General features: G+C 37.4%; 1 protein-coding gene across 1 annotated transcript in view; it reads left to right on the forward strand.

Moving 5' to 3' along the window:
- Positions 1-14,317, forward strand: part of LOC136248097 (uncharacterized) — a 128,744-nt gene that overhangs the window by 86,250 nt on the left and 28,177 nt on the right. The window lies entirely within an intron of this gene.

The following is a 14,317-nucleotide window of genomic DNA, read 5'->3' on the forward strand; positions in this document are numbered from 1 at the left end:
AACATTCACTGGAAACATGTAGTTGGTTCTGTTATGGAATTTTTTCCAAATCTGCCTGCGCCTATACATACAATGAAGTGCATTGATCTGTTTAAAGGGCTTCATTCATCTATTTGTGTAGTTAATATGTATGACAATACTTAATTCAGGTACACAATTACCATTGAAAATGCTCTCAGATTCATTCTTGTATTATTCAAATTTCAAAATTTTCCACTTTCAACATTCTTATTCTATCACTGTGAAAAAGGTGGGATATAAGATGGTATTTCCAGTGGCTTATTGAATACAAATAAGCCTTAATATAAACCCTGTATTATACTCATGTTATACTTTAGTATAATGCATACTATACTATTACGTATATGGTTTCAGTTTATTTACTACATTACCTGAAATAGCTTATATCAAATATAATACCCACACTATACCACCACATATATGGTTTCAGTATGTTTAACACATTAACTAAAGCCTTACAAGAGACTGTTAGTATAATACAGGTTATACCAAGCTTTTTTGTATTCAATAAGCCACTGGAAATACTATCTTATATCCCTCTTTTTTCACAGCGTAACATGCACATATTCAGTGTTGTGCAATTGTGAGAGGGGTGCATCATGTACTTCGTTGTCTGTACCTACCCAAACTTTTCCATTAGTAAAATGCTTCAGAGAGCCATACCTAGCTATAATCTAAAGGCAGTATATAAAATATCTACAGGCAGAAAATATATGACCGGATCTGCGAAAACCCGACATAATGGTGCATTTTTCAAATCCTTTATTATTGAATATTTGTGACCAGATTTTACAGAACCGAACCAAATCGCACATCAGGCAAAATCAAACTAACACCACCAGTGGATAGCTACACTATCGTACTACAAGTTTTGACCCTCAGCACTACTCAAACTACACGAGGCTGGTTTTAATAGACGTCTTTTCTGGGTGGTGTGGAGTGCCCAAGTGGTGGTTTCAGGCCTTGTGAAGGACCTGGCTTGGCAAGAATCAGTGGTTTACTGGTGGACAGCCTTATAATGTTGGCCAGATGTGTTCTCTGTAGATTTTGCTACATATCAGCCACTAAGGAGCCAGCACAGCCCTGTAATCTCGTGTCTGGACTCCAATCGTGGTCTGCCTCCATTTTGAGGCCTATCTTTTGCCCTCCCCGCCACCCCCAGCCTCCACCCCTTTGTGAGCACTCGTGATACTACTTCGCTCGTCCAACTGCTCAGATTTTCTATCTTATTTGGCGGGAAACTGTACAAGCAGCTACAAGTACTGCAAGTGGCTTGAAAGGTAACAGATTGATGCATCTTTTGTGTAAATTTCATACGCGTGCTTGCTATCCTTGGAGAGTTATGCTGGCTTCAATTCTTTAAAACCGTTTATCTCGAAACTTCTAATGTGCGATTTGGATCGTTTTTCCAAAACCAGTCACATTTATAATCTACTTTGCCGAGTGTATGCTCTGGCCAAGTTTCAGCCTTGTATGCCAACAATTTTTGGAGTTACAGCCCTACAAAGTAGCAGCAACAGAAAGATCGATTTGTACAGCAAGTAGACTATTGGGAAAATATATTACAGCTGCTTACAGAAACGATTGTAACTTACGAACGCAATGCAGTACAGAGTTGTAACTTGCGCCATCGTGTTCGCCATGAATAGGAGAATCCATTACGTGGTAGGTTTTTCCACCTACCACCTTTCTTCACTACATATAGAGACGAATTCAGTGAAGCAAAATCGATCGCGTACGATCGCTTCGACGTGACGTAAACAAACGCCCATAACTCACGTATCCTTTAAGCTACTGCTACGAAACAAAAATTTTCGAACTCCCCTTGAGTAGGCGAATAAGATGATATCTATGTTTTTATCATTATACCCCTTCTTCACAAAAAAACTAACCGTTTAAACATTTTACGAATTTTTTTTCATTTACGCAAATATTTTACCCATTTGCAATCAATAGCCTATACTGAAAATTTAGGCTTGCGCCATTATGTAGGGTTTTCGCAAATCCGGTCACATAATTATTATGAATTTTACGTAGAAATGTCTCCAAATTGCAGTATTTTAGCATTAATTTTTCAAAATTTTCCTGGAGGGGCATGCCCCCAGACCCCCCCTAGTTCCAGCATGCTTTTCATGCTGGGAAGTGTGCTTTGCACACCTCTACCCAAGAGATTAATACCTTGAATTAGCCCCCCCCCCTTATAAATCCTAGATCCGCCCCTGCAGTGGTTGTGTGTTGTCTTTAAATGGATTACAAAACTCTTCAGGTTTGAATCAACAGTATATATAAGCAAGTTTAGTGAATGTAGATCGTTCTAGGCTGATTAGTTGTGTGCTTGTCCTATTAATGCTCACCCAGCTGTTGTTTATGACCATTACCGTGACGTGCCATGCAGAGCTATTACAAGGTAAATAAAGTACGTTTACTATAGAGTATATAACTAGTTGTACAATCTGCAAAAGATAAGTTTTGCTTATTCTGTTATTCCGCAATTCCGTAATTTCGTATTCTGCCTTTTACTAGCTCCCTACGTTGTACATGCCAGCAAACAAAATGATGTAACACTTAACTCCTTATTATTGACTAAATGAAGCCAGATACGTAAGCTGCACTCATGGAAAATTTCAGGCAATTGTATGCAATGGTTAAAAAGTTATGAAGCTTCCAAGTTAAAAAATGGGTCAGATTTTGGGGAGTTTGTAAAAAGCAGAATACAGAATTACGGAATTGCGGAATAACAGAATAAACAAAACTTATCTTTTGCAGATTGTACAACTAGTTATAAACTCTATAGTAAATGTACTTTATTTACCTTGTAAGAGCTCTGCATGGCACGCCACGGTAATGGTCATAAACAACAGCTGGGTGAGCATTAATAGGACAAGCACACAACCAATCACCCTAGAACGATCTACATTCACTAAACTTGCTTATATATACTGTTGATTCAAACCTGAAGAGTTTTGTAATCCATTTAAAGACAACACACAACCACTACACTCCTCTAACTCGATAGTGTGACTGTAATCTATGCTGTAATAAATTCGGCCAGATGCCTGTGAAGGCCAGCTAGTTTGACCTAAGAATAGAGTTAGGTTTTAGTGTTTTGTAGCAATATCAATGAAGAAGTATATATAGTAAGTTTAGCAAATGTAGATCGTTCTAGGATGATTGGTTGTGTGCTCGTCCTATTTAATGCTCGCCCATCTGCAGCTGTTTATCCATTGCTGTGGCATGCCATGCAGAGCTGTTACAAGGTAAATAAAGTACGATTACTATAGAGTATATAAGTAATTGTACAATCTGCATAAGATGAGTTTTGCTTATTCCGCAGTTCCGTTATTCCATATTCCGCATTTTAAATTTTACTAACTCCCCAGATTTTGTGCATGTTAAAGGTACCTTTTTGCAAATCCAGTCATATTTCATGGTTACTGTCAGTGAAATCAACGAAACAGTTTGCATTTAATTTAGTTGGATATATAGACCAACATAAATAATATAAATATTGATTTGTACGTATGCTTTGTCTGGTGGTATTTCTTGTCTCAGAGTCATATTTTTTCTGATTGTAATACAATAGCTATATATTCATTTTTTGGCAGTGGAGCAGGCCGGGAAGGCCTGTTTGTCTTTGTCAGTGAAAGAGTTTGAAAAGACAGTAAATCAGTGGCTTCTGCCACTAAATAAGTGCACTTTTGACAGTTGCCTCTTCAAGGGCAACTTGTTTTAGTATTAGATAGTATTTTGGACTACTTTTATTGTGTTACAATAAAATTTATTAAGTAATTAAATTAACATCTATGAACATTCAAAATTTTGATTGACTGACTACGACTATACCGTAACCTTTAGTGATAAGTATGAGCTAAACAAAAACAATCAACCTGTGAAAAAAGGTGTGATCTTTCCTAAAACACCAGGGTAAAAACAGAAGTGAAATCCAAGTGGCAGCCAATAAATGGCTGTGATGGTAGATTAAAGGCTAAAATTTTAATAACGATGATTTAGGTTATTTCAGTTCCAAGAGCAGGTGCTACCAAATTCACTTGAATTGTAAAAAAATTGTCATTATTCTACAATCACAGCCATTTCTTGCCTGTCACCTTGGATTTCACATCTTTTTACGTTGATTTTTGGGAAAGCCACACCCTTTTTCACAACTTGGTTTTATTGTTTGGATATCACTTCTTTTTGTGTTTGTATACTCCAAAGCCAAGCTATGGCCAGCTTTGGAACTCCTTTTACTTGCCTTTTTCTTTACTACAGAAAGAAGGAAGAGATCAAGAGCAGAATTTTTCCTGAATTTTTGCTTTTCAATTCAATAAATTAATATTGTATAATAATACATGAACTCTTTCATATAGGTTATTGTGTTTGTAGCTGAACTCTCTACAGGATGACTACTCATGTAGCTGAATTCTCTACAGTGAGACTTGTTTGTAGCTGAACTCTCTACAGGGTGCCTTGTTGTAGCTGAACTCTCACTTGTTTGTATATAGCTGAACTCTCTATAGGGTAATTTCTAGTGTAGTTGAACTCTCTTCACAAGAAATTATCCTATAGAGAGTTCAGGGTCACATGTTTGTAGCTGAACTAGAACAGGGTGACTTCTTATGTTCTACAGGGTGATTTGTTGTAGCTGAATTTGCTACAGGATGACTTTTTTGTAGCTGAACTCTCTATAGGGTGGTAGCTGAACTCTCAATAGGGTAACATGTTTGTAACTGAACCCTCTACAGGGCGACTTGTTTCTAGCTGAACTCTCTAGAGGGTGACTTGTTTTTAGCTGATCTCTCTACAGGGTAGATTATTTCTACACTGTAGCTGAACTCTCTACATGGTGGACTGTTTGTAGCTGAACTCCATACAAGGTGACTTGTTGTGGCTGAACTCTCACTAGCTAGTATCTGAACCCTCTACAAGGCGATTTCTTATGTAGTTGAACTCTCTACAGGGTGACTTGTTGTAGCTGAATTTTCTACAGGGTGACTTGTTTGTAGCTGAGCCCCCTACAGGGTGAGTTGTTGATAGCTGAATCTACAGGGTGACTTATAATGTAGCTGAATTCTCTAAAAGGGGACTTGTTGTAGCTGAACTCTCTACAGGGTGACTTATAATTTTCTACATGGTGACCTATGTATAATGTAGTTGAACTCTCTAAATGGTGACTTGTTTTTACCTGATCTCTCTACAGGGTGGATTTTTTGCAGCTTAACTCCCTATAGGGTTGTCATAACTTTGTATTCCATTATTGCTTGACCATGAAACTTTCAGCACTTATTCAACATGTAATTGGCGTTAAAATACAAGTCACAGAACGAAATATTCTATGCCAGTACTGAGATATGAGATGTTATGTGGCGGGTTGTACTTTGTGCCCACATGCCCTATCTTTGCAGGCCCGGTCACATATAGAGAGTTCATCCACATAAGAAGTCACTCTGGAGAGAGTTCAGCTACAGAAAATCCACACTGTAGAGAAGTGAGCTAGAAAATAGTCAATCTGTAGAAAGTTCAGATAGAATACCTGCAGGGAGTACAGCTAAACTGTAGGGAGTTCAGCTACATACAAGTTACTCTGCAGAGAGTTCAGCTAGTAGGGCAGCTTAATGGCAAATTTTGAGTGGATGTGGACATTCTGGACAAAAGCACCAAACTTTCTCCAAATGTTGTCTACCCTATCACCTTTCAATTTTTGATAGGAACCAGATTGTATTTTTATGGTTTCCCATTTGTTTATGCATTTAAAGTACTTGATGTAATGAAATCAAGTTAACATGAAGTCATACATGTGTTCCCATGCGTTTTCTCATCATAGCATCAATATTATATTACACAATGGTAAAAACCAGTTGTAGTAAAGCATTCACACATATGGTTACCATTGACAACTACCTTTTGCTTGTGGGATTGAGATTTTGAGTACTTTCTAAGATAAATAACCAATCTGTATGTTGACATTAAGTGCTGTTAAATAAACAGATGTAGTTAAACTAAAGTTTTAAATATGGATTGGAGTATGTGTCTGATCTGTCAGCAAAAGACAAAGGAATCACTGACATGCCAACTCAATACGAAAAGGAGACAGGACCTGTTAGTAGTATACAACTCATTTCTCATTTGCTTGGAACTTTGCTAGTTGTCCTAATGTTCAGTAATGATATTACAACTGAAGAACTAGTGCAAAGCAAGGCAGCATGGCATAAGTCTTGTTATGTAAACTTAGCAATGAGAAATTAACGAGAGCATACCAAATTCAAGCTACTGTAGGAAGCAGTATTTTCGATTTCAGGTGTGAAGTCTGATGCCAGTCAACAGAAAAGATGGCTCGTCATGTCTTGTCTTACTTATCTTACCAATTGTATGGAAAAAGCTCGAGGTTATATGTGACCGGATTTCATATAACCCGGCTTCCACACACAAAAAATCAAACTTATGTTTTTACCAGAAATAGATTGCTGGTCTAATACACTATCATATTCCACTCTGTATTTCCTTCAGGACTGGCAAGTCTGGTTTCTGCAGAAGCTTTCTTCTGACCCTGTCAAAGCCATGAGTGGAAGATTGGTGCCATTAAATGGCCATGGCTTTGTTGTAATGGTATGTAGTGAGCTGGGACTTCACAGAGAGCTCACCAATAGTGTTCTCAATCAATTTGGAATGATTTGAGGCCATGAGGGCCCAAGCATGGCATCTGGATTCCATTCGTCTTCTTGCTCCATTTTATACTCCTACATATATTAAGCTCACCCACTGCCCCTATTACTACCACCTGTGATATCATTACCCGCTCAAAAAAGCTGCCAAAAACAGGGCATATTTTGGGTATTAGAAACTTATACACCCACACAGTGATAGCTAGTAAATAGATGAATAATTGGTACAAATTTTGTTTGCACAGCTGTAGGCACTGGGAAGTTACTACACAGTGATTACTTAAAATCGCCATATCTCCTAACAAAACTTTGTGCATCGAAGCCAGGTTTTGTCAAATCCAGTCACCGTATGACCTAGGTGTTTAGAAGGAGATAAAGAGAGTTTGATATGGGGAGAAAGTTCTATCACATTTTCAACAAGAGCAAGAACAAAATGATGACAATAATAAAATTATGCAAGGTATATATACAGGAGATATTAAAACAGGTTGCACCACACAAGATTAAATGGTATTGTTGGCAAGATTGTGTGAAAAGACATTACATGTTACAAAGGTTTTTCTTTTCATGGTAAGTTTCCACCTGGTTGTCAGCAACATACCCTAGTATCCATGATACTAAAATAATGGTGTTGACTTATAATGTCAAGATTCTGCCGATTCACAGGTAAGCCTCACAATCTCACAAACACTCTTTTTTAATTTCAGTAAGCACACACCAGCTACTGTTTAGTCTCGTCATTTATGGGAGAGACAACCTCCATTGCTTCTCTATGAAAATTCACAGAGAAAGTAGATAGTAAACCATCTATATGACTTAGGTCAAGGTGCACAAGCCAAGATAGGGTTCTTGAAATAGAAAGCCAGTTAACAACTGCTGTTTGTAAGGAATATATATGAAGAGAAGGGAGTTGTAAATTGTCTGTTTACTGTTGATGCACTTGACAACCTTGATCACAATCCCTCAAGTACCACAGCCAAAGGCCATTTCATGGAAGTTCTCTTTCAACAATCAAAATAGAAGCTGACACAAAGCTGATTATCTGAAGCTTTTATGAATGGCTACAGCAACTGCACTGTTGATACAAATTTCAATTGGAAAGTTCCACCATCTTGTAACTTTTTGTCAGCCTTTTGTGCTGACAAACACTTTATCACATAATTAAGTGCTATCTATCAAAAGCTTGGTACAGAGAAATCTATTGCTCTATATACCAGCGTTTCATATACATACTGTAGTTTCACAGGTTGTGACACTCATCTTCGCTTTATGGTAAAGGTAAGATATCAGAATGGGTGGCCTATGTGGCACTAAACCCTTATCTATTATAGATATTGATTCTGCACATTTCAGGTTGCTAGAACATTTTATAGTACTAATGTATGACAAAACAAGTGAGCTACAATATGTGAATAAAGCTAGAAAGGATTTATTTTGCAACAAAGGTAGGGTGATGGAGATGCTGCCCCAATACAGGAAGCACTGTTGCAGCATACCAAATGAGTGGCATACCAAGCTGCAATATGGTGCTCCAGTAAACAAAATGAGCAACAGAACTCACCTCCAGAAGGCTGGGGGTAGACACTTGATGTGTTCAGTGAGTGTGGAGCACATTTCCTATAGCTGCTAAAGCTTGTAGTGAACTAGTTAAGTGTAAATGTAAGAGTGGCAGATGTTCATGCAGAAAAGCTGGTTGGTAGCGCACAGAGCTCTGTAACTGTCACTGCTTAGATTGAGAAACACACAATACCTAATACTGAGCGTGACGATACTTGATAGATCACTAATACAGTAAAATTTAGCAAATTATCATTCTTGATTGTACGTATTTAGTTGGATTTTGATTCATTGTGTTCTGTTTTGTAAACAGTACAGGTATCATCAACTGTTTTCTGATATTTGCTGAGTTATCATGATAATGAATAAAGAGCTTATAACTTGTGCAATTTTACATATAGATTACAAGGCTATTAAAAACACTATACTGAGTGTTTTCAATGTTTCTTTTCGGTTTCTATGGCAACAGATGAGTGTTTAGTTTCTATGGTAACATTCTACATGGAATAATTATATGCCTACAATAACCCTAACATGTCTTAATAATGAACTGATCAGGAGTTAGGCAGACTTCAATGCATTTGTAATCAAATGCGTGGGTGGGACCAATTTGATGGGTTTCTGGTTTACATAAATGATCACAACTCTGCAATGGAACAAGCTATTGACTTCAAATAAAAAGCAAGTTGTTTCACAAAGTAAGCCCTATACTTTGATGCAAAATAGTAGCAATTTAAATAATGCCTAAGGAAGAAATAAACAAAAAGCCATTTTACTAACATAGCAGCCATCTTAAAATACTTTAGCAAACTGCCTCAGGGTGATTGGATGAATTGATTCCTATCAAAAATAGAAAGCTACCGACCTGGGTAGTATGTAAAAAAATATTGGTGCTTTTGTCCAGAGTGTCCACTTCCACCAGCTAAGCTGCCCTACTAAGCTACATTAGAACTTAGAAGTCACCCTGTTTATAGTTCAGCTACAAACCAACTCACCATGTAGAAAGTTCAACCACAAAAAATTCACCCTGTGTATAGTTCAGCCGCAACAAGTAACCCTGTAGAAAGTTCAGCTACATTAAAAGTCACCTTGTAGAGAATTCAGCTACAAAAAAGTCACCCTGTAGAGCATTCAGCCACATTAGAAGTCTCTCTATTTAGAGTTCAGATACATCAATTCATCCTGTAGACAGTTCAGTTACAAACAAATCCAGAGTTCAGCTACAGACAATTCACCTTGTAGAGAGTTCAGCTACAACAAGTCTCTCTGCAGAGAGTTCAGCTACATTAGAAGTCCATCAAAGTTTCAAAAAATAGGCAATTTTCATGTGCTGGCATGCCCTATTTTTGCAGGTCCGGTCACATATAGTGTCGTGTAGCTGAATTCTCTACAGGGTGACTTATTTTGTAGCTGAACTCTCTACATAGTGATTTCTTTTTAGCTGAACTCTCTACAGGGTGACTTATTGTAGCTGAACTCTCTATAAGGTTACTTCTATATTAGCTGTCTTTACTACAGAGTAACTTGTTTGTTGCTGAATCTATAGGGTGACTAATATTATAGCTGAACTCTGTACAGGGTGACTTTTTTGCAGCTGAACCTTCTACATGGTTGCTTATTTGTAGCTGAACTCTGTACAGGGTGACTTGTTATAGCTTAACTCTTTACGATATGAATTCCATTGTAGCTGACATCTCTACAAGATAACGTGTTTGTATTTGAACCCTTTACAGGGCGATTTGTTTGTAGCTGAATCCACAGGGTGACATAATGTAGCTGAACTCTCTATAGGCTGATTTCTTACATAGTTGACCTCTCTACAGGGTAACTGTTTTAGCTGAATTCTCTACGGGTGACTTGTTTGAAGCTGAACTCTTTACACGGTGACTTGTAGCTATACTCTCTATAGGGTGACTTGTATTTAGCTGAATCTACAGGGAACTTATAATGCAGCTGAACTCTCTAGAGGGTGACTTAGAATGTAGTGCTGAACTCTCTACAGAGTGAATTGTTTGTAGCTGAACTCTAAACAGGGTGACTTCTAATGTAGCCAAACTATCTACAGGGTGCATTGTAGGATGCGGTGATTATGCCAGCATAATTTCGGGCATAATAGGTATGTGTGGGATATGCTAGCATTTTGAGGTGATTATAAAATTTTAACAACAGGAAAATCTGTAGATTGCACAATGCCATTAAAAAAGATCGAGATACTCTAATAGAGCAGTCAGAAACTCTACTAGAACAGTCACTGAATATTGTTTACTCTAATAAAGCAGTCACATTCAAATGAAATACTCTAATACAGCAACCAGCTAAAAAAATTCAAAACTATTTGAAGTTTAAACATCAATGAAAATGGCCTAATACAGCAACGAACTGGCATTATTAGCCAATTGTGGTGGCATAATTTTGGGAATAATGGAAAATTCTCAAAAGCATAATAGGTGATATTTTGAACACTGCTCAAAAGTGTAATGCTCAATTTTAGAGCATAATAGCCTCATGCCTAGTGAATTTTTGTCTCAGCAGTATGACTTGTTAAAGCTAAACTCTCTACAAGGTGACTTGTTTGTGATCTCTCTACAGGGTGGATTTTTTGCAGCTGAACTCTCTACTGGATGATGTATTGTAGCTGAACTCTGGACTTGTTTGTAGCTGAACCATTCACAGATTGAATTGTTTGCTGTTAAACTCTCTCCAGGATGACTTGTTACAGCTGAACTATCTACAGGGAGACTACTTATGTAGCTGAACTCTATACAGGATGGCTTAAAACAGAGTTAAATTCTCTTTGTGACTTAGCTGAATGCTTGTTTTTCTGACTGTGATTTCTATATTAGAATATCTTGATCTCGTACTTGCTCCACATTGTTTGTCTTTTTGTATTATAACATAATGGCTTTAAATCTATGTATTTTAAATCACTGAAGAGCCTTTATAAGATGGTAAATCTATCTTTGCAATGTTATTTGAGGGTTGGCAATGAAAAAATCAACTTCTATAGTTTCTCCTCCAACTCTGGGTGGTAATCAATTCTACCCAAATGTACAACAAAATCGTAAGCTATTAATATTATAATATGGTGATTCTCCTTGTTGTTTTTGCAGTGTGCGTTTAGATTTTTGCAAATTTTCAGGTTATATAATAAAAATGGGCAGCAGCATCAGCAATGCTGCTTAGCATGCTTCAATGTTTTAATGAATGATACATTACATGTTGGACGCATTATACTTTTGAAAATAGATGTGTATTCTTGAAGTAAGGGATGTTGTGGAATCCTGAATTATAGCATAAGCAACAGTATCAGTTTGCTTTAGCATATGAGACCACTTAAATAAAGTATTTATGGTCCAAAAATGTATCTGGTAAACCAACCATACACTTTGTTAAGTCAGGGGGTTAATTTTCTATTGCAGACCTATCAAGTGCCATTCTGGCAAAAGTTGAAGTACTGCAGGTCACCTGTTAAGCAAGTGTATTTTGCTCACCCCAAAAAAGCAATGGGAAACATTCTAGTCCTTCATTCCCATTTTTGTGGATATGTTCCAAAATCCATTTTTATTTAAAACACAACTATAGCTATCCAAAATGGAAGGCATTTTCTCTCTACCAAACCCACATCTTAAACCTAAGTAATAGTTGGACACTCGCAATAGGTGTCTTCGAGGATTTAAAAACCTGAGGTGACGTCAATAATTACCGAGGCACAGCTGAGGTAATTATTGACATCACCGATGGTTTTTAAATCCTCGAAGACGCCTATTGTGAGTGTCTAAGTGTTTTAGACAATGGCGTAGAAGCAGTGAGTTAGTATAGAGAGTTCCCATTGTAAACACCGAGGGTATTTCAGCGAGCAAAAGATGTGAGGTTGCTCAAGCCGTGAAGCGTGAATAACTGAAGGTTTGTAAAGTTGATAAAAAGTATGTTTGAGGCATTATAGATATGTGTGAATGGCAGCAAATGGGAATAGCCAGTTCCAGCATGGCTGTCTTGGTCTACAGAGCGCGCTTTAATATGGCGAAGGCCACAAACTGAATTAATGGCTTTTTTGATTAACCAGTTACCACGATGGTTTATAAATCCACTAAGCTACCCACGATAACAGCGTACCTGAATGTAATTTCTTATAATCTGCTCGCAATTGCTTGGTGTTTACTGATGTGCAAAATACTGGTTGTCCACAAAAGGCTAATTGCATTACTGTGGGCCACATTGTGGTTGTAAACAACTGTCAGGTGTCTTACCAGTAAGACACCTGATACCAGGTTTCTTCGCAAATAAGAGACCTCCACACATCAAACGAAATGCTGCATACCATTGTCTAAACCATGGTAAACTCCATCCTGTGACTTACAAGTTAATCTAAATCGGGTTGATTGTTTCATTGCCAACCCTGCCGATTTTCAACTCATTCCCTGAGCGGTTTGTCTGGTAGGCATGGCAAGTAATCGTTTTTATTAGCGAATCTGAATGGCATAATTGTTACAGAGTGATTTTTGTGGTGTGCCTTCGTGGTCTTTAGATCAATTTGTTTCAAACCACAACACGTTTGAGGTTCAATAGTTAACCCCTATCCACATACCAATCTTCAGCTACTTCCTATGAGCAGTTTGCACTCAACATTATGGAGTTATTTTTTGTGAATAATTGCTAATTGACTGTTGATTGTATTTAAGCCATACCTGGTTCCAAGATACACCTTTGTCCCCCCTTTTGTATGGCAAATTTCAAGGAAATCAGATATTATTGCATTCGCGTTTAAGTGTGCAGAAAGAAGAAAAATGTGACCGGGCCTGCGAAAACAGGGCATGTGGGCACAAACTACATCCCATCACTCTACAGGTCATATCTCAGTACTGGAAAGTATATTTCCATTCTGTAACTTGCATCACGATGCCAATGAAATGCGTACTAAGTGCTGAAAATTGCAACTCCATAGCATAATAGTACAAAAAGTTATGAGTGATCAAATTGTGAAAAAGTAGACAAAAATCATGTGCCCACATGCCCTATTATAGCAGGCCTGGTCACAAATGAAGAAATTCAGCCATTTTTAAAAATTCTCATATCTCAGGAATGCTTGAAGTAATTTGATCAAATTGGGTAATTGTTCTACTGATGGTAGTGAGTATTTTCACAGCAAAAAAATTGTCTTTTTATGTAAAGGCAGCATGGAGCTACAATGCATGAAAACCATGTTTTCTAATATACTCACAGTGTGATGTGACATGTGTGCTTCTTGGGCTGCATAACACACTACCATGTGTATTGATTTTAAAGAAACAGGACTAGCTACAATGTAATAAAACTTCTCAAGAGAAATAGATGGAACAAATTTGCTACAAAGTCAGTTCTGATTTTATCACTCAGTATGGTATGTGGTGTTTTATATAGTGATCATGAAGGTTTGTGTTTTCCAGCTAAATACTATCTAATCCAAAACAGCCAAGATGTAAAAAAGGTGCGGCCCCCAAAAAGCCATGGTGAAAAAGACATGAAATCCAAGTTGGCGGCCAAGAAATGGCTGTGATGGTAGGTAAATGGCAAAATTTTAATAATAACAATTCAGGTGAATTTGTACTGCCTCCTCCAAATTGCACTAGGACTTGGCAACAAATTCACCTGAAATATTGTTATTACAATTTTTGCCATTTATCTACCATCACAGCCATTTCTTGGCTGCCAACTTGGATTTCACATCTTTGTTCACCATGGCTTTTTGGGGCCGCACCCATTTTTTACAGCTTCGCTGTTTTGAATTATATATCAATTTTTCATAGTTTGTGGTTGTATACTCCAAAGTATGGTCAGCTTTGAGGCTTCTTTACCACAGGAAGGAGAAACAAGATGTGAAGCAGTTGTAGAGTTGAACATACATTTTTTTTATAATTGTACAATTTCTTATATAACAAGTGAGCGAAAAAACTTGGAATTTTCAACTAGAGTAGGGAAAATAGCACATTAATATAAAGTACTGAAACAAGCATGATGTTAAATCACAGTAAAACAATAAGAAATGTTATATCCCTACTGTGCTCAAGATACCATTATGGTAATGGAAATGCACAGTAGGGACA

Source organism: Dysidea avara, chromosome 2 (assembly GCF_963678975.1).
Source record: "Dysidea avara chromosome 2, odDysAvar1.4, whole genome shotgun sequence".
In the NCBI taxonomy this organism is placed as follows: domain Eukaryota; kingdom Metazoa; phylum Porifera; class Demospongiae; order Dictyoceratida; family Dysideidae; genus Dysidea; species Dysidea avara.